General features: G+C 41.4%; 1 protein-coding gene across 1 annotated transcript in view; it reads left to right on the top strand.

Moving 5' to 3' along the window:
• The first annotated feature begins 2676 nt into the window (after nt 1-2676).
• npas2 (neuronal PAS domain protein 2) overlaps nt 2677-26515 on the top strand; it is a 219486-nt gene continuing 195647 nt past the window's right edge. The window contains exon 1 of the mRNA XM_059651271.1: nt 2677-2788. The gene's annotated coding sequence lies outside the window, so the exon portion shown is untranslated. The remainder of the gene's footprint in view (nt 2789-26515) is intronic.

The following is a 26515-nucleotide window of genomic DNA, read 5'->3' as shown; positions in this document are numbered from 1 at the left end:
TGTGTATCTCAGCTCTGAATATATTTAACAATACAGCCCTGATAGCCATTGTGGTACTGAATTCAACAGATCCTCCTCATCTCTATATTAAATGGGCCATTCCATATTTTGACACAGCAGAGTGTGGAGCTGGATGAACACAGCAGGCCAGGCAGCATCAGAGGAGCAGGAAAGCTGACGTTTCAGGTCTGAACCCTTCTTCAGAAATAGGGGAGGGGAAGGGGGCTATGAAATAAATAGAGAGAGAGGGAGGTAATGATAGACGGTGTATAGTGGAGCAGATAGGTGGAGAGAAGACAGACAGGTCAAGGAGGTAGGGATGAAGCTAGTAAAGGTGAGTGGAGGTGGGGAGTTGGGATGGGCATTGGTCAGTTGGGAGGGAGGGGTGTGTAGGTGGGAGGGAAGACAAACAGATCAAGGAGGTGGGGATGAAGCTAGTAGAGGTGTGAGAAAACCGACAGGTCGAGGAGGCAGGGACGAGGGGTCTGGTCTTGGGATGAGGTCGAGGATGGGGAGAATTTGAAGCTCATAAAGTCCACATTGAGACCATTGGGTTGCAGGATTCCAGGGTGGAATATGAGGTGCTGTTCCTCCAGTTTTTGGGTGGTATCGTTGTAGCACTGGAGGAAGCCCAGTGTGGACATGTCGTCCAAGGAGTGGGAGGGGGAATTGAAGTGGTTTGCAACTGGGAGGTGTTGTTGTTTGTCACAAACCTTGCGCAGGTGTTCCACAAAGCAGTCTCCAAGCCTCCGCTTTGTTTCCCCGATGTGGAGGAGGCCACATCGGGAACAGCAGGTACAATATACCACGTTAGCAGATGTGCAGATGAACATATTTAATGTGGAAGGTTTTCACATATTTTGACAATACGTTCTAGACTCTCCCACAAGGGGAAAGAATCTTTCTGCATCAACCCTACCAACCCTGCCAAGTCCCCTAATAACATCTCTGATGAAGGATCTAGGCCGAAACATCAGCTTTTGTGCTCCTAAGATGCTGCTTGGTCTGCTGTATTCATCCAGCTCCGCACTGTTGTCCCTAATAACATATGATTTGTTTCAACCACGTTTCTTTTCCTTCTTCTAAACTTTAAGGTTTACAAACCCGACCTGATCAACTTCTGCATAAGGAAATCCCGCCCCACCTGGAAACAATTTAATGAACGTTCTCTAAACTGCCTACAAATCCAACATTTCTTTCTTTGCTAAGGGGACCAAAACTGCCCTCTATTACTAAAAGCTAGCCTAATGGGAAATATGTAACCATTGTCAATTGTTGTAAAAACCATTTTGTTCAGAACAGCACTTTAGGGTAGAAAATCTGATGTGTTTGGCTGGCATATGTGCGGATCCGGATGCACCCCAATGTGGTTTACTTAGAAATGATCAATTGATTCAAAGGCAGTTTCAGAAGGGGCAACAAATGCTGAACTTGTCAGCAATGCCCATACCCAGAAAGGGTAGCAATTTAAACTTTCTACAGAATTCACAGCAGAGACCATCTCCCAAACTTGAGACATCCCCCTCTACCGAAATGGGCATTGTCATCAAAACACTTGTCCTAACATCTGTCAAGTTGCAACAGTGATTACACACCCAAGCTACTTCAGTCAGCATTCCTGAGATCGTATTTTGTTTTGTCTTAATTGTACGAGTCACACGCTCTCTGAGCTTGGACGTATTATCAAACCTTTTATCATTATTACCATCAAGACATTTAAGTGCTGATATAAACACCCTGTCCATCAACAGAAAGGCTGGAAATAATTTACAATCTCAAAGCACTTGATGGGCCTCTGAAACGCAGGGAGGATGTTCCCGATGGTGGGTGTGTCCAGAACCAGGGGTCACACTATGAGGATTTGGGGTAGACCACTTAGGACAGAAATGAGGAGACATTTCTTCACCCAAAGAGTGGTGAGCCTGTGGAAATCATTACCACAGGGAGTAGTTGAATGCAAAACATTAAATGTATTCAAGAGGCAGCTAGGTATAGCACCAGGGCTGAATGGGGAGAAAGCAGGATTAGGCTATTGAGTTGGACGATCAGCAATGTTCGTGAAGAATAGTGGAGCAGGCTCAAAGGGCTGAATGGTCTCCTCCTGCTCCTATCATCTATGTTTTATTTATGCCTCTATTACCTATTCACAAATTTACAGCAAAAACCCTAATGAGTGGGGAGGAGAGCTAACATGTTTAAGCACAACAGACACTGCTGTCAATGCTCCCTTTAGCAGAAACAGTTACATCCAAGCATTTAATTCCAGTCAGAAACATTTTCTTCTGCAATCCTTTGTATTTATCCCGAGCATTATGCATCTACCTATTGAAAAGCTGATCAATCAGTAACATAGAGCATTGGGAATCTCCTGTTTGCATGAGTAGTCACTCAGTCACAGTGTAGTGGAGAATAATCTGGGCCAAGCTGATCTCAGCTCAAGGTATGTTACCTCAATGAAGCATACATCACTTACTCACAGTGGCATTATCTCCCTTCTGTTCCCAGGGACCTTTGAACTCTCTGTCTAAAAACAAACAGCACAAGTCTTATTAACAGTCTTTTTCAAAACCAGAAGCTCCTCTGGACAACAGTGTTACCCTAGATATGGTGTGGTTCTTCCTGAAATGGGAAATGGCATTTCTAGGAAACCACTTGGCATGTTTGTGGCCCACACTAATAGAGAAATGATGACAGTTATATAACCACCTTCATGAGTAAGAGGCAAACTTACTCTGAACGTCTCTGTGTGAAACTCTGGAACGTTGAGCAGGTCTTCACAGCTACCTAGGTGAGTGACTTCTGTAAAACAACACATATTTGTGTGTGTGTGTGTGTGTGTGTGTGTGTATGTGTGTGTCTGAATACGTGTTTGTGTGTCTCTGTGTGCATAGGTATATGTGTAATGTGTGCCACTGTGAGCTTATATGTGTGTGGATATGTCTGTGTATTTATGTCTCCGTTTGTGTGTGTGTGTGTGTCTCTTTGTGGATGCATCTCTGTGAATATATTTAATTAGTTCTCTAACTGATTAGTGAATTATTCTATAAAATCTATGCTTTTCATGTAGCATCCTTCAGAATGATTATTCTAATAACTCCCACTGAGTGGTTCCGTCCTTTCCCTTATTGCATGTTTAAGGCTGTAAGTGGACGCCTAGTCTGACAAAACAAAGGATTATTTTCCCTTGTGTACGAGTGCATTGCTAGCAGCTCAAATTCCTTTTCAGCTTTTTCATAATTTTCTCTGTTGTCAAACCTGATCTGGCTTTGAAATGCATTGTTTCAGAATAATTCTGCTATGCGTCAGTGGACGAATTCATTCTGTACCCCCTGGAGCTGTGTTTGGGGAAAGCTGAGCTGTAATATTTATTTGAATCTACATTTTAAAATATTGTCTGCTATTTGCTATTCAATTGTAATGTTGACTTCACTGCAAAGCTTAGGTCAACTTAGGGAAAGTCAGACATGTTTCCATTATTGCAAATACAAATATAAAATGTATTCTCCTGAAGAATTATATTTCATGGAGAAAATCAACAGACTGCAAGACAATTGTGACTTTCAGATCCACAGAATTGCCAACAAGTTTCCACAAAACAAATACTATTCTCCAGGATACCACAGTGAACAGACACATGCAGAAAAAAAATCATAGGGGCAATAAAAAACAACTCTTTATTTTTACTTTCCTTGAATGTATCTAACTCATTAATGAGGAAGTTATTGGATGAGGTGAAAAGTTGCTTGGTAGACAGTCAAACACCAAGGAAAAGATTTTCATTTTCCTGATGGCTGTAAGGGCAGGCATGTTGGTGTGACTAATGGTAGGGATGCCGACCATGTTCCCAAACTAAACTAGTCCCATGTCCCTGTATTTGACCCATATCCCTCCACATCTTTACTATTCAAGTACCTGTTCAAAAGTCTTATAAATGTTGTAGCTGTATCTGCCTCCACCAATTCCTCTGGTAGTAAATTCCACACTCGAACAGCTGTCCGTGCAAAATTGTTGCCCCGATGTGTTTTTTTAAAACTTTCTCCTCTCACCTTAAAACTATGCCCTCTTGTTTGGAAGTCACACAACCTAGGGAACAAACCTTTTCTATTCACCTTTTCTATGCCCCTCATGACTTTATAAACCTCTATAAAGTCACCACTCAATCTTCTAAATTCCAGTGATAATAGTCGCAGCCAATCGAGCCTATTTTTATAACTCAAACCCTCAATTCCCAGCAACAGCGTGGTAGATCTTTTCTGAGCCCTGTCCAATTTAATAATATCCTTCCTATAGCATCAGATGTTCACTTACATTGCTGTAGCTCCAGGGCTACCGGCCAAAAGCTTCAAAATGTCATTATCATGATCAGATCTTTGTTGATTGGCTGGATGGCCTCCTTTGTTGCAAGTGTCTATGAGTCCATAACAATGAGCTGTGGGACAGAACAATAATAAATTGTTACAACGCCACATGGAACAATAACTTTAAAAAGAGGTTTGAATTCCCATTGATAGGCTGAAAGTATCCCATGACAAGAGTTCATGTTTTCAGACTTTAACTGCAGGAGGAAAACTAAAATCAACGTAGATGAAATTCTTAGTTGGCAGTTAATATTCCAAACTGCAGAAATAATACTTAAATTGCTGTCACAAATAAAACTTCATGCCACAATTAGTTGATACATCAGTCTCTACAGAATTATTGTCTTTAGAGGGGTGAGTTGAAAGTTGCTGCTCTTTCCTATTCCATTGAGTTATCATTTTCAGTGTCCATCAAAAGTCCCTCGTGTTCTTGAGAATCCTCAAAGCAACATCCAATAGCAAGACTCACTTTGGCAACCCCTTCTCCAGGCCTTGCCAGGGAAAATTTCAGCATGGCCGCTCAGTGCTTAGCACTGCCTCCTCACAGCATCAGGGACCTGGGTCCAATTCCAGGCCTGGACAACTGTCTGTGTGGAGTTTGCACATTTTCCCTGAGACTGCGCATGTTTTTTCCAGGTGCTCCAGTTTTCTCCCACAGTCCAAAGACGTGCAGATTAGGTGGATTGGTCATGGTAAATTGTCACATAGTGTTCAGGGATGTGTAAGTGAGGTGAATTAGCCGTGGGAAATGCAGGGTTATAGGGTGGGGGTGGGGATTTGAATATGGATAGGATGCTCTTTGGCAGGTCAGTGTGGACTTATCAGGCCAAATGGTCTGTTTCCACACAGTAGGAATTCTATGAAATCTCCAGGTGCCCTTAAATTTGCCTGGGTTGTCATCCTTTGATCAAAGAATGTATTCCCACCAGGCATTTCGTTTGCTGTTGCCAGCCGCTGCAGCTTCCCTATCTTGTTTCATTCCTCACTCATTTCTCTTGCTTTATCTCATCCTCTCTTACTTTCTTTCTCTTTGCACTCTCTCTCTTTCTCGATCTCTATGCCCTAATGGTCTCTTAGTCAGTATGCATAATGCAGGGTTATCATCAGACTGAAATGGTAGCAAGTCACATTTGCTTCTTCCTTACTCCTTTTTCCTTGAAGTAAAACAGATGGTTTAAAATATAACATAGAACATAGAACATTACAGCACAGTACAGGCCCTTTGGCCCTCGATGTTGTGCCGACCTGTCATACCGATCTCAAGCCCATCTAACCTACACTATTCCATGTACGTCCATATGCTTATCCAACGACACCTTAAATGTACCCAAAGTTGGCGAATCTACTACCGTTGCAGGCAAAGCATTCCATTCCCTTACTACTCTCTGAGTAAAGAAACTACCTCTGACATCTGTCCTATATCTTTCACCCCTCAATTTAAAGCTATGCCCCCTCGTGCTCGCCGTCACCATCCTAGGAAAAAGGCTCTCCCTATCCACCCTATCTAGCCCTCTGATTATTTTATATGTTTCAATTAAGTCATCTCTCAACCTTCTTCTCTCTAATGAAAACAGCCTCAAGTCCCTCAGCCTTTCCTCGTAAGACCTTCCCTCCATACCAGGCAACATCCTCATAAATCTCCTCTGCTCCCTTTCCAAAGCTTCCACATCCTTCTTATAATGCGGTGACCAGAACTGTACACAATACTCCAAGTGCGGCCACACCAGAGTTTTGTACAGCTGCAGCATAACTTCTTGGTTCGGGAACTCGATCCCTCTATTAATAAAAGCTAAAACACTGTATGCCTTCTTAACCGTCTTGTGAAACCACTCACTCTTAACAAGATGAATAGGTATTTAACATTGGATTGCTCAGGGTGAAAATAAATGAAACAATATTAAGAAAATATATCATCTGATAGTTACACTGAAAACCCTGAAGCTATGAGATTACTGAGTATTTCAGAATCTAAGACATATTTGCTTTGTGAAATCAGAAACTCTAGCACAAAACTTAGTGTTGGGGAGATGAAAAGTTAATGATTTGCTGCAATGGTATTTCAATCAAACATAAGTCACAACTGCCCTTTATAGTTTTTTTTAGAATTTAGTAGAAGTTATTATTCTGGTTATTGCACAGTTTAATGATTTTTGAAAAAAATTGTCTTATGCTAATGACTAGCAAAGGCATATTCTGTGCCTGTTCTTTAGGGTTGTATCGTATGGGAGAACACACATGCTGATGTTAATACAATTGGAGAACAGTAACTGCTTATCATAGAATCCCATATTAGACTATACTATCAAGTACTTTGATAGATTCTGACATTGTGAAATGCACTCAAAGTATTTCTTTTGAAAAAATTTGGAGAACATTACACATATGTGGAGATTTAGTTTTCCTGAGCAAATGTTAAATGGTGATTTAATACCGACTTCCAAAATTGTGAAGGGCCTTGAAAGAGTGATGGGGGGGGCAGTGTTTTAGCTGATGGGAGAACCAATCACTAGAGGACATGGGTTTAACGTAATTGGCAAGAAAACTGAAGGGGAGATGAGTTGTTTTTTAACACAGCGACTTCTTTTGATCTGTGATACACTACCTCAAAGAGTAGTAGGAACTGAATCATTAATAACTTTCAGAAGGGAATTGGCAATATATCTGATAAATTGAATTTGCAGGGCCATGTGAAGTGGAACGTGTTTGATACCTCAATCAGAAACCAGCTTGTATATAATGGCAATCATGCCCTTTTTCTTAGCTGTAAGAGTCAATAAAATGATAGAAAGACATAGAAAAATAAATGATTGTTGAAGAAAGATGGTCATACTCTAGTTCCTTGCATCAAGGTACAATATCTACCCCCACCATGTCAAGAAAGAAATCTGCCCAAACCACAGGCAGGATAAGGAAACTCAAGCCCCAAAGATTAACTGTTTATAACTAAATAAAAACTAAAAGAACTGCAGATGCTGGAGATCAGAAACAAAAACAGAAGTTGCTAGACAAAACCAGCAGGCCTGGCAGCATCTGTGGAAAGAAATCAAAGTTAACTTTTCGGGTCCAGTGACCCTTCCTCACAACTGATGGTAGCAAGGAAACGTTGGTTTTTATGCAGAAGGTAGGGTGAGGGGAGGGGATAAGAAGTCTGTTTATAATCCTGTCACTCTGCACATGATGTAGTCCATCAAGGCACTTAGCTCCTATGAACAGGGTGAATCATTGGCAGTCACAAGATGTTAGACATTTAATAAACCCTTCAATTTGTCTGAAATCAGCATTAATGTTTGGAACTGTAACGAGGCAGGACTAATTTACAAAGGCCGTCACACTTCAACAAATGCGAAACATTGGTGAAATTGTCTGAGATAGTAAATATTCTTAATTGTCAGTGATATCTTTATGATTAATTTTAATGGTGATAGAAAATAGTCATGACAAATTGCCTAGCATAGTGAGTGATCTGCTTGGCTTGGGTGTAAATGATAAGCTTAGGCATTACAAGCAGAGAGAACTAAAATAGTCATTAACACAGGGTTGACATAATTCCGTGCTGTAAGTGTGATGAGGCTCCTAAATATGTGTTTGATGCAGTAGGATTTTGCGCTGGTCAACCTCTTTTTCGTAACAGATTATTGCATAATCTGATGGTGCAGAATCTTCAGAAAATGCTTCACGTATTGAACAGAGGTGGAAAATGTGACCATATTACGTAACAGTGCATATGTTTGGATCCAGGGACAAAATGATAAAAAATGTCATTGTTTGTCACTTACCTTCATTAATCAAATATTGAGCATAGGAGTTGGATGTCATGTTGAGCTTGGACTTGGACCAGTCTAACTGGAGTTGGACTGATGGGTGTTTCCATGCTGCACAGCTCTGTGACTCTAAGATGATTATCTCTGCATTTTAATATGCAAAAACTTTTTAATAAAGTTCTTGGAATAAATTTACACACTATTTGGTCATAAGATGTTAAATATCTCCATAAACTGTGTGAAATAAATAACAGCAGTTGAATATCATCTAAATTCCAAGGTTCAATTACAGGCTACACTCACTTTGTGTAGTTTATTAACTCATAAATGTGTGGAATTTTTTGAATCAATAATTTTCTATTTTATGTGCCTTGTTTTGATCTCTCATTGCATTGTCAAATGATATACATGGAGTTGTCCTCTTCTGCAATAGGTTTTGTGTTTACAGAAGCATCATCTGCATTCAATTCTAGAAAATTCACATAGGACCGACATTAACAATATTACACGTTTTGCGGCCAAAAAGCAAAAGCTTACATTAAGTTACATATTTAATGAAAGTGAAAGATAATGTAATCTTGTTTCTCATAAACTTTATGCACAAATATCCCTGTTATACAGCCGTTCTGCACAGAAACAGGCCCTTTGATCCAACTCATCCTGCCGAGCAGATATCCTAAATTAATCTAGTCCCATTTGCCAGCATTTGGCCCATATCCCTCTAAACCCTTCTTTATTCATATACCCATCCAGCTGCCTTTCAAATTTTGTAATGTACCTGCCTCCACCACTTTCTCTGGCAACTCATTCCATCTCTCTGCATGAAAATGTTGCCCCTTTGATCCATTTTAAATCTTTCCTGTCTCATCTTAAACCTATGCTTTTTAGTTTTGATCTCTCCTACCCTGGGAAGAAGACCTTGGCTAGTCACCCTATCCAGACCCCTCATGATTTTACAGATAAGAAAACACAAAAGGATGGCATTTGAAAAAAGGCACATAATTCACTGCATCATGCTGACTGTTTCACAATGCTTGATAATTTTCCTTGCAGTCTTTTTGATAAAAATGAATTTTTAAAGTAGTTTCCATTCTCCACACTGAAGGTATTCCATAGTATAGTTTAAACCGAAGCCCTGCCCACCAATAGATATGTCGACAATACTGAATAGACCTGCTAGCCTCTGTGGGTAGAAAGTTAAAGCAGTTTGATAGCCTTTTGTCAGAACTCAGTGGTTTCTAGCTGAGTACAACGGCTGAGAAAGGGCTGACAGGAGAGGCGGAGAGATCAAGAGGGAATGTTTATGTCAGAAATGATCCAGCAAGTTGGCCCACAAAGAAAACACATAGGAAATGCCAACCTAACAAGGGGAACCCAACTGAAGGCATTCAGAAAATGACAATGGTGGAAAATCTCTGGTACGGTTTGAGTTGTGTACTCTGTAAATGATCCTGTAAATCTACAGGTAAGAGGGACTTTCATAGTCTTTCTTAGTGAAAGTGGAAGCTGCACCAGCTCTTCAGTTTGTGGAGGATTAATTTCCATGTATTGTCTGTCATTCAGTCTATAACCATACATAAGGTGTATCTCTTAACTTGATATGAATTATGACATTGTTATAATTCATTTGTATTATTCATTTTCCTTGTCTCATATTAAGGCGCTCCTCCAAGGAGTATTCATGGTATCAAATATGTTCCAAGTAGGAATCTGCCATGGAACAGCATTAGGCCGATCACCCACTGCTACTCTGCAAACTTAATTTTCATTTTGAATTCGATGTCATAACTTCAACATTGTGGTTCCTGCCTGATGAATTCATCCTGCCTGTCCTATTCCCAGTTCCCAAAGTCTTCATTAGATTCCACCTCGGATTGCCTGCAGCAAGCAGCAGAGAGCATGTGTGCAGAATGACAGAGTTTTTTTGACAATGCCATAAACCATATTTTCTGCAGATACTATATACTGAACCAATGCACTGATTCCAGCATCTAACGCACACTCATTGACATTCAAATGTGTTCACCCGACCATGCCTGACGTTTCCGTGGACACATTCATTTACGCGTCATATCATCACTTAAGCCCTCAGGCTCTGCTTTAATCCTATGTTTGGTGAGAATTGTGCCTCTAAAGTGGTCATGACTGAGGCTGTTTGAATGGTATCATGGTGTGATAAGATTCAGGTTTAACTCTGGGATGCTGATTCCCAGCTGTTACACTGTGAGGAGATGGTCAGCACAGGATTGTTCACTCTGTGCAGAGGCAGAAAAGGGAAAAACAATGTTTAATTTCCGACGATGTCAACATTTCTTGCACTTAGTTTTGTCTAAGATTGCATCAATTTGTTTTGTAATGGACTGTTATCATCTTACATTTTTTAATTGGCAGAATGTGTTTTTTGTCTTGAAAGTCAGGTGTGACTGCACCATCTTCTCAAACAAATGACATGAGATTAAGAATGAGAATGTAAGACTTAGGAACTGGAGTTAACAATTCAGCCATTTAATGTCATCACATCTTGGCCTCAAATCCACTTTTCTGCTGATTAACCATAACCCTTTAATATACAAATTAAAAATCTGTCTCTTCAAAATGTATTCATTCAGAATGATATCCTGGTATCCACTGCACAGTGATGAACTGCACAGATTCATAAGTCTTGAGAGAAGTAATTTCTCCTTATTGCTGTTTTAAATCTGCTATCCCCATTCTAAAACGATAAGCTCTTATTTGATATTGTCCTACATGAGGACAGACCCTTTCTATCTCTACTTTGTCAATCCCTTTAGCATCTTATATACCTCAATCAGATCTCTCAATCTTTTAAACTACCAAGTATAGGCCAAAATTACTCAATCTCTCTTCACTAAACTATCAACTGGAATTAATGCAATTAACTTTCTAGTGAATAACAAAGCAGTGAATAAGGGCACAGAAGCTGATAGATTGAGATAGGGATCAAAGTGATGTCAATACAAGCTTAGTGTTAGCTCATTCCAGTGTCATAGAACAAAAGACAAAAAAATGGTTTGAGAATGCCTCATGTTAAAAATATCACAAATATATTCAGCATTAGCTCATTAAGTATCTGAAAACAAGAGTGTAATATGTCAGTGCTAGTTAACACAATATTTGTAAAATTTAACAGCTTCAAATGTTACAATGAGTAATAGCAGCAGACATGCAGCAGATGCCATGGTTCCACTGAAGATTGCAAACATACAAATGAATTATGAGTAGCGAGTGGCACGGTGGCTCAGTGGTTAGCACTGCAGCCTCACAGCACTAGGGACCCAGGTTTGATTCCACCCTCAGGTGACTGTCTGTGTGGAGTTTGCACATTCTTCCCGTGTCTGTGTGGGTTTCCCAGGAGTTCTCTGGTTTCTTCCAACAGTCAGGATGTATAAATTAGGTGGATTGGCCATGCTATATTTCCCATGGCATCCAGAGATGTGCATGCTAGGTGGATTAGCCATGGGAAATGCAGGGTTGCAGAGACAGGGTAGGGAGGTGGGTCTGGGTAAGATGCTTTTTGGTGGGTTGGTGTCTTCTTGATGGATTGACTGGTCTGCTTCCATGATTCTATGATTTGACCCCACAAGCCTGCTGCACCTTTCAATAAAATCATAGCTGATTTGCTTATAGTTTTAAATCAGCTTTCCTGTCTACTCCTGAAATACTGTATGAGGTGCAGGCATATCACCATGCTGATTTTTGTCTTTGTTAAGCAGTCAAAATATGGGACAGAATAAAGAATGATAGGTGGATTGGTAGGTATTTCCTTAAAATAGGAACGATCCTGTCCTATGTATGACCTTTTGCTACTTATCACATCATTTGAACATTTCAGGGTATGTTAGCATAATGGGTGGACCACTGGACCTGCCTGATTAGAATTCAAATCTTGCTATGATACGTTGACAATTGAAATTCAGCCTGAAAATGAAATTGGTGATAAAGCTGTTGAATTGTCAAAGCCAAACTTGTTCATGAAGATCCCTTTGAAGAGTGAACCTGATTTGGCCTAAATATAACTTCATTTCCACGTCAACACGGTCAACTCTTAATTGCCCCTGAAAATAATCTGGCAAACCATTCAGCTACATTAAGTTTTCTCAACACCAGTAAGGAATTAGAAGCAGAGCACAACCTGGGAATAATGAAGAACAATTGTACTGATTGAAAAGAGATATACCCACATGAATTATATGTCACGTTAAGTTAGTTGCATAGAGAAACTGAGTGAACTCTCTCTTGATGTATAGGATGGTGCCAGTCTGTGGCTATGTCAAACTCCATCCTGTTTTCCCAATTCTTCCATCTCCGTCATGTCTGGTCTGATGAGGAGACATTCCATTCCTAAGCATCCCGGATGCCCCCTTTTTTCAAACAAAGCTCTTTCTCCTCCCTTTGTCATCCAGACAGCCCTCCACCATGCCTCCTCCATTCCCCACTCTGCAGCTCTTAACATCACCCTCCCCCCCAAACATAACAAAGATAAGGTCCCCTTTGTCCTCACTTCCCACCCCACCAGCGTCAGCATCCAACATATCATCCTGAAATACTTCCACCAACTCCAGTTAGACCCTACCACCTGGAACATCTTCCACTCCCCACCTGTCTCTGCCTTCCATAAGGACCGTTCCCTTTGCCACTCTTTAGTTTGTGCCACACTCCCCACCAACCACTCCAACCTACCCGGTACCTTCCCCATATCTGTAAAAGATGTAGCACCTGCCCACACACAACCTCCCTTACCTCCATCTAGGGCCCTAAACAGTCCTTCCAGGTGAGACAGCATTTCACCTGCATTTCTCCAACTTTATCTATTGCATCTGGTGCTCTCGATGTGGTTGTCTCTACGTCGGTGAGGCCAAACAAAGACTAGGTAATGGTTTCGCTAAGCATCTTCGCCTGGCCCATAATGTCCAACCTAACCTCCTGGTCACTGCCCAATTCCACACCCAGCCCCACTCCCCCTCCAACATATCTATCCTCAGCCGCCTCCAGTGTTGCAGTGACTCAGAATGCAATTGGAAGCACAACACCTCACCTTCCACCGGAGCACCCTATAACCCAGAGGACTCAACATTGAGTTCTCCAATTTCAAATAACCTTCCCACCCATCGCCTGGCTTCCTTTCCAGCCCTACCTCCTCCCTTCCATTCCACTTTCTGACCCTCCCTTCCAGCCACCAACTGGATTCATCCCTCCCATTGACCAACCTGATAGCACCTGTTACTAGTGTCCATCTATTACCACCATTCCACTAACCGCAACCACCCCCCCCCCAACTTTATCTGCAGCTCCCCTACTTTCCTCCAGATGCTGCTTGGCCTGCTGCATTCTTCCAGCCTCCTGTTGTCTACCTCGTATATTGTAACAGTCTGCTTTTCCACACTAAATGACTCCCAAAACTGAAAGCCCACACATTGAAGTTACTTTATTTGAATATGTCTTTTGAAGTGGGAAAAAATGTAGAATGCCCCGATCTCAAAATGATAAAAGGCCAAAAATTGCACATCAATAAGATGTTATTGTTATGGTCAAGAGGTCAGGGATAAGTAATGGGTATATGTCTTCCGGTGTGCCATCCTCGACTGGGTGATATTTCTGCCCCAGGGCATGTGTAATGGTTTTAGTGAGAAACATTATGGGGTTTGGTTCCCTCAAGTAGTGCACTTCTTAAGCTGTTTGTGAAAAATCCTTTCGTGAACTGCTTGAATGCTATTATTAACATTTTGATTATCAATGGTGAACACTTAAAGTGTTTAGTTAACATTGTTTTTCACAACAAATTACCTTCAGGAGAAAGAGAACAGTGAGGAATATTCTTACTGAAGATGTAGGATGTAGAAACAAAAGGCGTGTTGCAAAGATCAAATAGGATCATAGAACACTAGGATATGTTTGAGAAGTCAAAAAACTGCACATGTCTGTCCCTTATTTATTCATTCATGGGATGAGGGCGTTGCTGGCTAGGCAGCATTTATTTCCCATCCCTAATTGCCCCAAGGGCAGTTGAGAGTCAACCACATTGCTGTGAGTCTGGAGTCACATGAAGGCCAGACCAGGTAAGGATGGCAGTTTCTTTCCCTAAAGGACATCAGTGAACCAGATCGGTTTTTCCAATAATCAACAATAGATTCATGGTCATCATTAGATTCTTAATTCCAGATATTTATTGAATTCAAGTTCTACCATGGTGGGATTCGAGCATGCCCCCAGAACATTACCTGCGTCTCTGGGTTAACAACCAGTGATAATGCCACTAGGTCATGACCTCCATTAGAGCCATTTCTCAGTGGTAGCTTCTCGCCTCTAGATCAAAAAGTCATGGCCCACGCTACACGCCAGAATCCCAAGCAAACAATGCAGATTGACACTCCAGTTCAGTATTAAAGGAACAATATATTCTATGCGTGGAGTACAGGGTTAATTATAACTTCATTTTACTGAGCATGAGTGTAAAGAACTATATCATGCTGATGGCAGATCACATGGCACTGGAACCTGAGTCAAATAAGTTCCAGAGATTTCATATTTCATTATCAAATTTGTATGGTTATGCTCAGTAAAGCCTGCTAATGTTCACTCACCCGAGTGTTCACCTGATTTTACGATATGGTGGCAGCGGTAACCAGGTGCATAGAATTGGAAGGAATTAGCATAAAAGTCATGTAATGAAGGGCAACTAAAGCATGGTGCTGGGGTGAAAGGTCACAGAGGCTGAGGAAAGAACCTGAAATGAAATTAAGCAGAGACAGGGAGCAGTGATAAACTTCAAGGCTAGCCTAGGCACCAGGCTGCTGAGACCACATGCAAACCTGACAAATGCAGGAAAACCCCATGCCAGGCAATCAGGCAAGCAAGAATAAAATCAGTTGGCCATGTAAGCAAAACATTACAGTCAATTGGACAGCACACACAGGGGTTTCTCAGTGGAAAGTGTGCAAAGAAATAAGATGTGGTTGATGCCATTGATTGCATTCTATTGGGCCACAACAGTGGGATCTACATTCAATCAGCTTCACAAATGTCATGAGGGTATCAAGAGAGAAATCATTTCAGAACTATGTCAATAATAGAGAAAATGAATAACAGTGCATAGAAGGCTACAAATGTCCAGGCATTGGAGGACACTGAGGAGTAAGATGAATTCTTTTTTGAGAGCATAACAGGCTCAAAGCAAGTCTTTGGCTTCCTAAATTTAGTAAATCATGACACAAATTCTAGCATACAGATATCATGACTAATAGCAAGGAACCTAATTTTAATACAGATACAGAGGCAGATGTATCTATGTTTTTTTGATATATCTCTATTCTCTTGGATTTTATTTGTGAAGTTACTTGACTCGTTTGAGGAGAATTATCCATTTCGAGGTGAAGGTAACAAAGAAGTAGAATTGTCTACCTTTTCCAATGATGACATGAGGCTACAGCACTAACAGTGATTGTCACAGATGAAGAATTTCCTGTCTTTGTTGAAGACTGGTGCATTACCAGGAAGCATAAAGAGACCAGCAGCTGTGCCTCCATACATGAGCAAGAGCTTGTCAAAGTAGCAACCCAGCTAAAGTCAGAGGACCTGCTGGTGTTGTAGGCTGAGCATTAAACTATGAGGCACAAATGGCAGGTACCCCTTGCTTTAAAGGCCTAACAGCTCAAGAGGGGATTCAAACACAAATGAACATTAAATAAAAGCCTCAGATTTTTCTGCAGCCATAAAAGTAGCCACAGCATCTGGGAAGACTGAGATGAAGAGGAAACAAGAAAGGGCCCTTTGATCATTTATGAAAGAGGCCTTCAGCCTCCAGTATACATTCATGGACATTGAAGCTTCAGACAGAGTGGATGTTGCTCACTTGCCTTTACAAAAGTTAATTACATGCACCACAACTTTACAATCTGCACAAGAACAAACAACCCAAACCTGACACATTCAGAGAAAATACATCTTGGAAACAGCACATTAATTGGCAGTTCAACAACTGCAAATAGTTCATGAAATCTACGCAGGAAACAGTATCTACTGAAGTATAAGGAAGAATTTCTGAGGAAGGGTCACCGGACCCGAAATGTTAACTCTGTTTTCTCCTTCACAGATGAGCTTTTCCAGCAACTTTGTTTTTGTTGCTGAAGTATAAATTGGATCAGACCAATATTTAACATTCAAAAATTATTGATGAGCATAAATGGCAGCTGGAGTTAGTATTTGAACCTCATCAGCAAATGTTGGATTCTTTTTCAGGATTTTTCAGTTAACACATAGAGGCCTAACCTGTAGACGTTCCGGAGATGAGGAATACCTTGGAGAGATTGCAAGACTAACATCAAATGAGGCTTGAACGGTTCAAAATTCAAGGCTCAAGAATTACTGGAAATTATTGTTGGAGGAAGACATTCTGCTATTATCAAAGAATAATTATCTTTATTTTGACAAAATAAACTCAAAGGAACCAACATAAACCTCATAGATAGTTATCAAGGAAAACAAACTCATGTTATTGATGGAGAGCACCTAGAGAATTATGATGACTCTTTAAAGTATAAAATTGTAAAGACAATGCAGAACTTAAACTCTAAGCATCTTATCAGTCCACACATTTGTTGAGATTAAGAATAGTAGACAGATAACACATTTTCATTCATTTTGTGAGTTATAGACATCACTGGCTGGGTTTGCCCATCTTTCATTGTGCTTGAGAAGTTGACTTTGAGTTGCCTTCTTGAGCCATGGAACTCCATGTGCCGTTGGTTGATCTGCAATATCATTAGGGGTAGAGTTCGAAGATTTAGACTCTGACACTGAAGGAATGACAACATATTTTCAAGTCAAGATAGCGGGTGGCTCAGAAGGGAAATTGCAGGTCATAGTATCTCCCATGTGTCTGCTTCCCTTGTCCTTTTCAATAATAGTCATCAGGTTTTAGAAGATACTGTCTAAAGAGTCTTGATGAATTTCTGCAATACATCTTATAAATGGTGTACACTTGTCAGTGGTGGAAGGGTTAAATATTTGTGGGATGTCATGCCAAACGAGCAGATTGCTTTGTCCTAGATGATGTCCAGTTTCTTGAGTGTTGGTGGATCTACACTCATCCAGGCAAGTATTCATCACGCTCCTGACTTGTGCCTTGTAGACGGTGGGCAGGCTTTGGAAAGTCAGGAACTGAATAACTTGCTGCGGGATTTCTAGCCTCTGACCTGCTCCTGTGACCATAGTATTTATACGGTTAGTCCACTGCTGTTTCTAGTCAATGGTAAACCCAGTCTGTCCTCTGATATTGTGAGCTTTTCCAGCAACTTCTGTTTTTGTTCCTGATTTACAGCATTCACAGTTCTTTCAGTTTTTATTAAGAAATTAAGGGTTATGGTGAGTGGTTGGATAAGTGGAGCTGAGTCCACGAAAAGATCAGTTATGATCTTATTGAATAGCGGAGCAGGGTCGATGGGCTGGATGGTCTAATCTTGCTCTTATTTCTTATGCTCTTCTGTAACAGCAGAAACCTTTCAAGTTTGTTTTTCCAACAAATTGATTGTCTTGCCCTCCCAGTCAGGGTCAGCTGACCAAAGACGGTCCATTTGTTCTTGTTTGCAGCTAGATTGAAATTTCCAGGACTTTAGAAAGCTGGCACAAATGTTACCATGGCTCCCTGAAGTGCAGAAAACCTGAATGTGTGCATTGATTTAATGTCCATTCACTGCTACGCAAAAAATCCTTGACCAAAATCCCATTCCTCTTCCTGACTGCCAGTGAGATATTGCTTTACTATGTTTTCAACTGCTTATGTTCAAGACTTCGAAATCAGCTGCAGATGAAACTTACGCCATAGGTTCAACAGGAGAACATTGGAGAGTTAGGAAGTGTCTGATCGACAACAATAGCTGTTGTAGTCGTAGAGTAATACAGCACGGAAACAGTCCCTTCAGTCCAACTCATCCACACCGACCAGACATCCTAAACTGATCGAGTCCCATATTCCAGAATTTGGCCCATGTGCCTCTAAACCCTTCCTACTCGTGCCCATCCAGATGCCTTTTAAAGGTTGCAATTGTACCCGGCTCCATCACTTCCTCTGGCAGCCCATTCCAGTCATTTAGTATCTGAATATTCGTAGTGATTGTATTTATTATTAGAATCTGAGACCCAATGCTGCTAACAGCAAGGGGTGGAACACTCAGAGACAGTGATGGAGACGAAATGAGATGGCGGGACAAAAGGTAGCGTGGACAAGCAAGAGCAGAAAACTAGATTGGAAAGCCATACTATGCAGCGATAATTTGTGTGAATTATTGCATCAAGTCAGGTCTGAATGCACCTCCTGGGTCCTTTTGTGCAAATCAGAGTCTGGACAGATTGGAGTGGTTCATGAAGCCACCTTTTCTAGTCCCTGAGCCACAGTATCTCCCCAGTGTTCTTCTGTATTCACTATTTTTCCCTGTAGGTCAAGAAATGCAGAAATCAGCAGGTTATGGTCAGAGCCTTGAATGCAGCAAACTTGGAGTCAAAAATGCCAACAGAAAATGCTAGAAATCCTGGCAGATGAGGCAGTTAATGTTTCAACTAGAATAAATGCAAAATCTAAATCAGCACAGACAATGCTGGAGAAACTTAACATGTCTGGCAGCATCTGTGGAGACAAGTTCTGAAAAAAAGAGTCACAGCAGATTCAAAATGTTAACTCTGTTCCTCGCTCTGTCGAAGAAATGGAGTGGAAGGCAGGAGTGGCTAAATAACAAAAGTGATAATGCGGAAAGGCAAAAAAAAACGCACAATATGAATGAGGAAGTGTCACTCAACCCGAAACGTTAACTTTGATTTCTCTTGACAGATGCCGTCGGACCTGCTGAGCTTTTCCAGCAATTTCTGTTTTTGTTTCTGACTTACGGCATCCGCAGTTCTCTCAGTTGTTAAATTGTGAACAAATGATGTGTGGATGTAAATGTTGGAACTGGAGGAGTTGGAAATGTTTACAGCAGGATAATTTTCAATTGACTATTAGTGCAAATATGTATTCATTCTCAGAATAAGGGCATCATTAATGAAGCCATTATTCATTGCCCATTCCCAGTTGCTTTGAGTAGGTAGTGATAAGGCCTCCATTTGAATCACTGCAGCTCCATTCAGTGCAGTTAGGTGAATGTGGTAGAGATTAACCCCAACGACAATGAAAGAACAGAAATTAATATTCAAATGCACATGATTTATGACATAAACCACAGCTTGAGGCTGCCATAAGCCCAAGCTCCAGCTGTCCCTGTCCTTCCAGATAATGGGTCATATAACTCTGAGATCCTGGATGAACACAACAGACTAAGCAGCATCTTTGGAGCACAAAAGCTGACGTTTTGGGCCTAGACCCTTCATCAGAAATGGGGGAGGGGAAGCAGGTTCTGAAATAAATAGGGAGAGAGGGAGAGGCAGATCAAAGATGGATAGAGGAGAGGATAGGTGGAGAGGAGACAGACAAGTTAAAGGGGCGGGGATGGAGCCAGTAAAGGTGAGTGTAGGTGGGGAGGTAGGGAGGGGATAGGTCAGTCCAGGGAGGATGGACAGGTCAAGGGGGTGGTACGAGTTAGTAGGTAGGAAATGGAGGTGTGGCTTGAGGTGGGAGGAGGGGATAGGTGACAGGAAGAACAGGTTAGGGAGGCGGTGACGAGCTGGGTTGGTTTTGGGATGCAGTGGGGGGAGGGGAGATTTTGAAGCTTGTGAAATCCACATTTATATCATTGGGCTGCAGGGTTACCAAGTAAAATATTCAAAGGTGCTCTGAAACAAGGGAGAAGCTGATTTTTTAAAATAATAAGGACAGATATTTCTTAAGAGAGATCACACACATACGTTGAAATTTGTTTCCCCTGAAAGCTGCCACCCAGGTGGATAGAGTTGTTAAGGAAGCGTATGGTGTGTCAGCTTTCATTAATAGATAGATTGAGTTCAAGAGCCGTAAAGTTATGCTCCAGCTCCACAAAAGCCTGGTTTGGCCACGTCTGGAGTATTGTGTCCAGTTCTGGTCGCCTCATTACAGGAAAGATATGGAAGCAGTGGAAAAGGTGCAGAAGAGATTTACCAGGATGCTGCCTGGAATAGAGGGAAGGTCTTATGAGGAAACATTGAAAGAGCTAGAGCTTTTCTGTTCAGAACAATGAAGGATGAGAGGTGACTTGATAGAGGTGTACAAAATGATCGGAGTTATAGATAGATTGGACAGCCTGAGACATTTTCCTGGGTGGAGGTAGCTATTACGAGGGGGCATAGTTTTAAAGTAAGTGGAGGTGGATATAGGGGAGACGTTAGAGGTAGGTTCTTTACTCAGAGAGTGGTAGGGGCGTGGAATACATTGCTGGAAAGGGTAGTGGAGTCGGCCTCATTAGGGGCATTTAAGCTGCTATTAGATGATAGTATAAGGTGGGGGTGGAGATTTGATAGATCTTAAGATTCGGGTAAAAGTTCGGCGCAACATCGTGGGCCGAAGGGCTTGTACTGTGCTGTACTGTTCTATGTTCTACATTCTATGTACAAAGTTTGCAATCAGCAAACAAATCTCTGCAAATATATCATTTTAACTGAAACACTTGCCCAAGTAAATATGTTAAACAATACAACAAATAACACATATCACACAACACATTTAATGCACAGAGAGCTGTAAGTCTTTCACTCAAAGTGTATTTATAGTGGGAATAATTGCAGTTTTTCAAGACTGATATTGATCGATTTCTACAGGGCGAAGGTTTCAAGCAATCAGTAGCAAAGGCAGGGAAAGAGATTTGGGGTACAGATCAGCAATGATCAAGCTATGCAACCGTAACAGGCTGAATGGCCTAGACCTGCTTTTAAACTGGTTGCAGTTGTTTCTTTATTTCTCTAAAATGAGCTTGGCATTTTGACAAGAATGGCTGCTAGTGTTCAGATTACTTAATCAGCCTTTGTTCGAAAAATACATTTTTCTGGTTCCTGTGCTATCAGTGATCAAAACATAAGGTTACTAATACAGCAGTGGGAGTTGAACTTACTGCAAAAGTATTAGGTTGTGTAATGAAAATCAAACTTCCCTTCAGCTAGAATAAGTGACTCTTGGAGCCGGTTATGAATTTTAACAACAATCCAATCCTTTGTAAATCATCTGGCAAACACATATTCCTTTAAAATAATTGACATCTGCTGTCAGATGCTGATTAGAATTGACAAGTTAATACAGTGATCTTGCTAACTTAAGGCCTTCTCTGGCCTCTCATTTACTTTGCAGCCTGTACAAACCTCTGCATGGTTATATGATCAGTTTCCAATGAAACCCCACTGACACTTCACCTTATGTAAAATTTCTGGCATAAGAAGCGAAGCAAAGGATGACGCAGCAACTTAATATCAGTGAGAAATAAATGTTCTCGTACCTTAGACTGTGACGTCTGAAAGTAGGTTACTGGGTCATGTGCACCAGGCTCTGAATCCAAGCCAGAGTATTCCTTTTCAAAGTCTGCTTGGTGTGACCTGCCAAGCCAAAAATACAGGCTGTTAATATTGTTGTTCCATGGCCTATCTTATCATGAAGAATTGGCCTAATGTAGTTGCAGTTTCCATGTAAATTACTTCCTAATTTGACCTGTATGCTGCTGAAAAGGGGAAGATGGTTCCAAAGGTTTTGCCTTGCACCAATCAGGACAAATGCAAGAATGCCAAATTTTAAACAATTGCAACAGTTTAAGCTGTAGTTCACAACAGAACTGGAATTCAAACATAACATTGTTCAGAGATAACAACGTGTATAGCCGAATGAACACAGTAGGCCAGCCTGCTTCAGAGGAGCAGGAAAGCCGACGTTTCAGGTCTGGACCCTTCTTCAGAAAAAAAAATGGCATTATTAATTTGTGTGTTCAACAGATGTACTTTTGGGCTGATAGCAGCATCCAAACGGTGCCAGTGCAATGACAGTATATAGGGTGTGAGTCTCAATGGTTGCCTGATTATTCAAACGGCATGTAACTTAAATTTCTCATTATGGACAGTTTACTCAATCAGTCCACAATTGTGCAGCACTTGATGAACAATCTCAAGTGTGCTAATAGCCACACGAAGAACTAAGTTATGACAATCAGTCAAGATCATAACATAGCTCATTTCTGCGAGCAAGAGGAGGAGGAACTTGGACTCTGCAAACAAAAGGAATGTGTTCAAGCCTTGTAGCGATTTTGAATTACCAGAGTCTAGATCTGTGTTTTGACAATTCTTCTACATGACAATGCCTTGGCCAATCGAAATGACTTACCAACCAAATAACACTCCTTACTTCTTGGTATTGTTTGAAGCTTGATGTTGTTGCTCTTGTTGTGATGAAAACAAGACAGAAAAGTCTGGCAAGTTGCCTATCATTTCAGAAACATTCACTTTCAGAACCACCAAGTAACAATTTTGTGCTTGTTGTGCATCAGATATATATTACAACTGGGACTTTTATACATTACTGTGACATAGGGTGCCATATGTGATAGATAGGTGTGGATATCTTGGGTGCGACTTTAAGAGTTTAAAAGGGGAACCAAATCTAATCAAGCTTATGTATTCCTTATTTAAACCTTAACATATAACAAGCCAATCCCCTATGGTGGTGTCGATGACTTACAAAATCCTCTGTTTTATTAAGATGGGAGAATTTTGTCATGTAATGTTATATTCAGCTGGAGAGGTGGTACCAATCTGGTTCTTGAGGCCATGAGGAACAATAGGTGTAAGCTGGCACATCCTGTGACTAATTTTTCATTCTTGACAAATCACTTTGTAGATTTGCATTGTAGGAACTGCAGATGCTGGAGAATCCAAGATAACAAGGTGTAGAGCTGGATGAATACAGCAGGCCAAGCAGCACCTTAATGGCAGGAAAGCTGACGTTTTGGGCCTAAACCCTTCATCAGATTTCTTTGCTGCTTGGCCAGCGGTGTTCATCCAGCTCTACACTTTGTTATCTCACTTTGTAGATTTGCTTTACTGTCTGCCACCATGATTTTTATTTATTCACTCACATGGGACATGCTAGTTGATGGCTGGGCCAGGGTTTATTGCCCATCCCTACTTGCTCTTCAGAAGGCGGTGGTGAGTTGCCTTCTCGAACCGCTGCAATCCACATGCTGTAGGTTGACCCACAATGCTTTAGGGCGGGAATTCCAGGATTTTGACCCATTGACAATGAAGGAATGGCAATATATTTCTGAGTCACAATGGTGAGTGGCTTGGAGGAGAAATTGCAGATGATGGATTTCCCATGTAACAGCTGCCCTTGTTCTTCTAGATACAAGTGGTCATAGTTTGGAAGGTGATCTTTGGCGAATTTCTACAGAGCATTTTGTAGATTGTACACACTGCTGCCACTAAAGTATCAGTTATGGAACGAGTGGGTACTTGTGCATGTGGTGCCAATCATGTGGTCTGTTTTGTCCTGGATTGTGTCAAGTTTCTTAAGTGTTGTTGGAGCTGCACTCATCCAGACAAGTGGGAGTATTCCATTACATTTCTGATATGTGCCTTGTAGATGGTGGAAAGGCTTGGGGGAATGAGAAGTTGAGTTACTAGCCACCCTATTCATAGTCTCTGACTTGCTCTTGTAGCAACAGTGTTTATGTGGTGAGTCTATTTGAGTTTCTGATCAGTGGTAACCACAAGGATGTTGATAGAGGGGATACAGTGATTGTAACACATTAAATGCCAAGGGGTGGTGGATAGGTTGTCTGTTTTTGCTAATGGTCATTGTCTGGCATTTGTGTGGCATGAACGTTACTTGCCATTTGGCAGTCCAAGCCTGGATATTGTCCAGATCTTGCTAAATTTGGACATGGATTGCTTCAGGACTGCTTCAGTAACTGAGGAGTCACAGATGGTGCTGAATATTGTGTAATCATCATTGAACACCTCCACTTCTGACTTTGCAGTGGAGGGAAGGTCATTGATGAAGCAGCTGAAGATGTTTGGGCCAAAGACAGTACCCTGAGGAACTCCTGCAGAGATGTCCTGGAACTGATATAGCAAACCTCCAACAAGAACAGCGATCGTCTTATGTGCCAGGCTTGATTGTGGCCAGTGGAAAGTTTGCCCCCCGATACCCATTGACTCCAGTTTTGCAAGGGCTACTTGATGCCACACTCAGTTGAATGCAGTCTTGGGGGAATGAGAAGTTGAGTTACTAGCCACCCTATTCATAGTCTGTCACTCTCACCTCACTTCTGGAATTCAGCTCTTTTGTCCATGTTTGAAACAAGGCTGTAATGAGGTCAGTTGCTGAGTAGTTTTGGCCAAACCCAAACTGGGCATCAGCGAACAGGTTATTGTTGAGCAGGAGTTGCTTGATAACACTGGTGATGACACCTTTCATCACTTTACTGATGATCGAGAGTAGACTGATGGGGCAGTAATTGGCCAGGTTGGATTTGTCCTGCTTTTTGTGTACAACACTCAAGGAGCTTGACACTATCTAGTTCAAAGCAGCAGGGTGAGTGTTCTTGTGAAGCTGGCCTCCATTTCTCTGCTGGAAAGGCTATTCTCCAAGCGCTACACAGAGCCCTGTGGCTAATTTGGTGATGGATTCCTACGTGCTCTTTTACAGTGACAAATGGCTCTCTGGCTGGCCATCAATGTGTCAAGTATGTCTGTGTGCGTGACCTTCAGCTGTGTCCTCCAACGTGACCCCCCACCCAACACCCACCATTTAAGTCCTTACTCTGGACTATTTGTAGCAGAACATGTTTGCCACCTTGCCTTTCAGAGACTTGGCACCCACATTATCATTCCTACTGACATGGTTCCAGCCCAAATATGTCCACCAACTCAGTGCATGCAGAACCTGGCTTCATGCTTCCTCAATGGTACATCGAGTGCTGATATTGGAGTTTGTGGCTGTGAGCGACAGGTTGAGTCGTTGGCATCTATTTGGCTTCCAGCATCACTAAATGGACAGGCAGCAGTTCTTAGTCACCTGTAAGTGAAGTGTTAGCAGGCTGTAATGGTTTGCATAATGTGGTGTACCAGAGTGTAATAAGGAACATATGAGGAAGTTATAAATTGCAGCTGTGAGGCTTGCAGCAGTGATAAATATTAGGAATTGAAATGGAGCTTATAAATGTTGGTTTTTTTGAGGTTATGATGAATTATTTGTGGGTCCTGGTGCACGTAAAAGTGTGTGAAGTTGCTAATGTGATTGGTGGCAGATGACATTTGAAGATGCATTCGCTAACCTTGACCTGACCACTCACGTGAGGTCATTAATTTTTTTCCAACAGTCTATTCTGTGGGTAAATCATCACATTTTACCTTTAACTTTGTTATTTATTAAGAAGTCTAATGGACAATCAAGTATCGAAATAATGATTTAGACTTTATTGCACATTGCAAACAAAATAAACTTCCTGAAGTAAGCAAGTTCAACCTCACAACTCAACTTGGTTATTATCCGATTAATGATGGAATCTGGCCAGGATTCCACCAACAGCAATAATAGGAACTGCAGATGCTGGAGAATTTGCGATAACAAGGAGTGGAGCTGGATGAACACAGCAGGCCAAGCAGCATCAGAGGAACAGGAAGGCTGATGTTTCGGGCCTAGGCCCTTCATCAGAAATGCCGCAAGGGCCTAAGCCCGAAACGTCAGGCTTCCTGCTCCTCTGATGCTGCTTGGCCGGCTGTGTTCATCCAGCTCTACATCTTGTCATCTCAGGCTCCACCAACAGTGTCTGTTCTGGAAGTGTCCAGGGTTTGATCCTTATGCAGTGCTGTTCTTGGGAGTTCTCCGAAGGGAGAGTTCTAAAGTTGCCTTCTTATACAGTATTTTGACCTCCAGGGCCAATGATGTGACATTATTGATGACATTATTTCATTCAAAATATTGATTGCCATTTTGGAGTCCTCAAGACTGTAGCTTGCCTTTTGTCAGAATAACTTTCCAGTCCCTTGTCAAGTTTGATGCTAGCTGTCTGTTTTAAAACACAACTTTTCCTGCAATTAACCCTATTACCAAAGGACATTCCTTCTGCAGGTAGTCTTAATTGCCGATTTGTCAAGCAATGTTACCTCCTCTCTCCCTGGAGACAGCTTGTTTTGAAAAACCAAAAGAACTCCAGATACTGTAAATCAGAAATAAAAACAGAAGTTGCTGGAAAAGCTCAGCAGGTCTGGCGGCATCCTTGAAGAGAAATCACAGTTAACTTTTCAAGTCCGGTGACTCTTCCTGCACCAGACCCGAAACGTTAATTCTGATTTTTCTTCACAGATGCTGCCACACCAGCTGAGCTTTTCCAGCAACTTCAGTTTTTGAACAGCATGTTTATGTTGCTTCAACTCCTTCTTCCAAGGGATGGCTAATGAGCACATTGTTTTTATAACAGTTTCTCCTTGTCTTCTTTTATT

This window comes from Stegostoma tigrinum, chromosome 15, assembly GCF_030684315.1.
Source record: "Stegostoma tigrinum isolate sSteTig4 chromosome 15, sSteTig4.hap1, whole genome shotgun sequence".
NCBI classification, from domain to species: Eukaryota; Metazoa; Chordata; class Chondrichthyes; order Orectolobiformes; family Stegostomatidae; genus Stegostoma; species Stegostoma tigrinum.
Note: the sequence above shows the minus strand (reverse complement) of the source record. Positions and strands in the feature narration are given on the sequence as shown.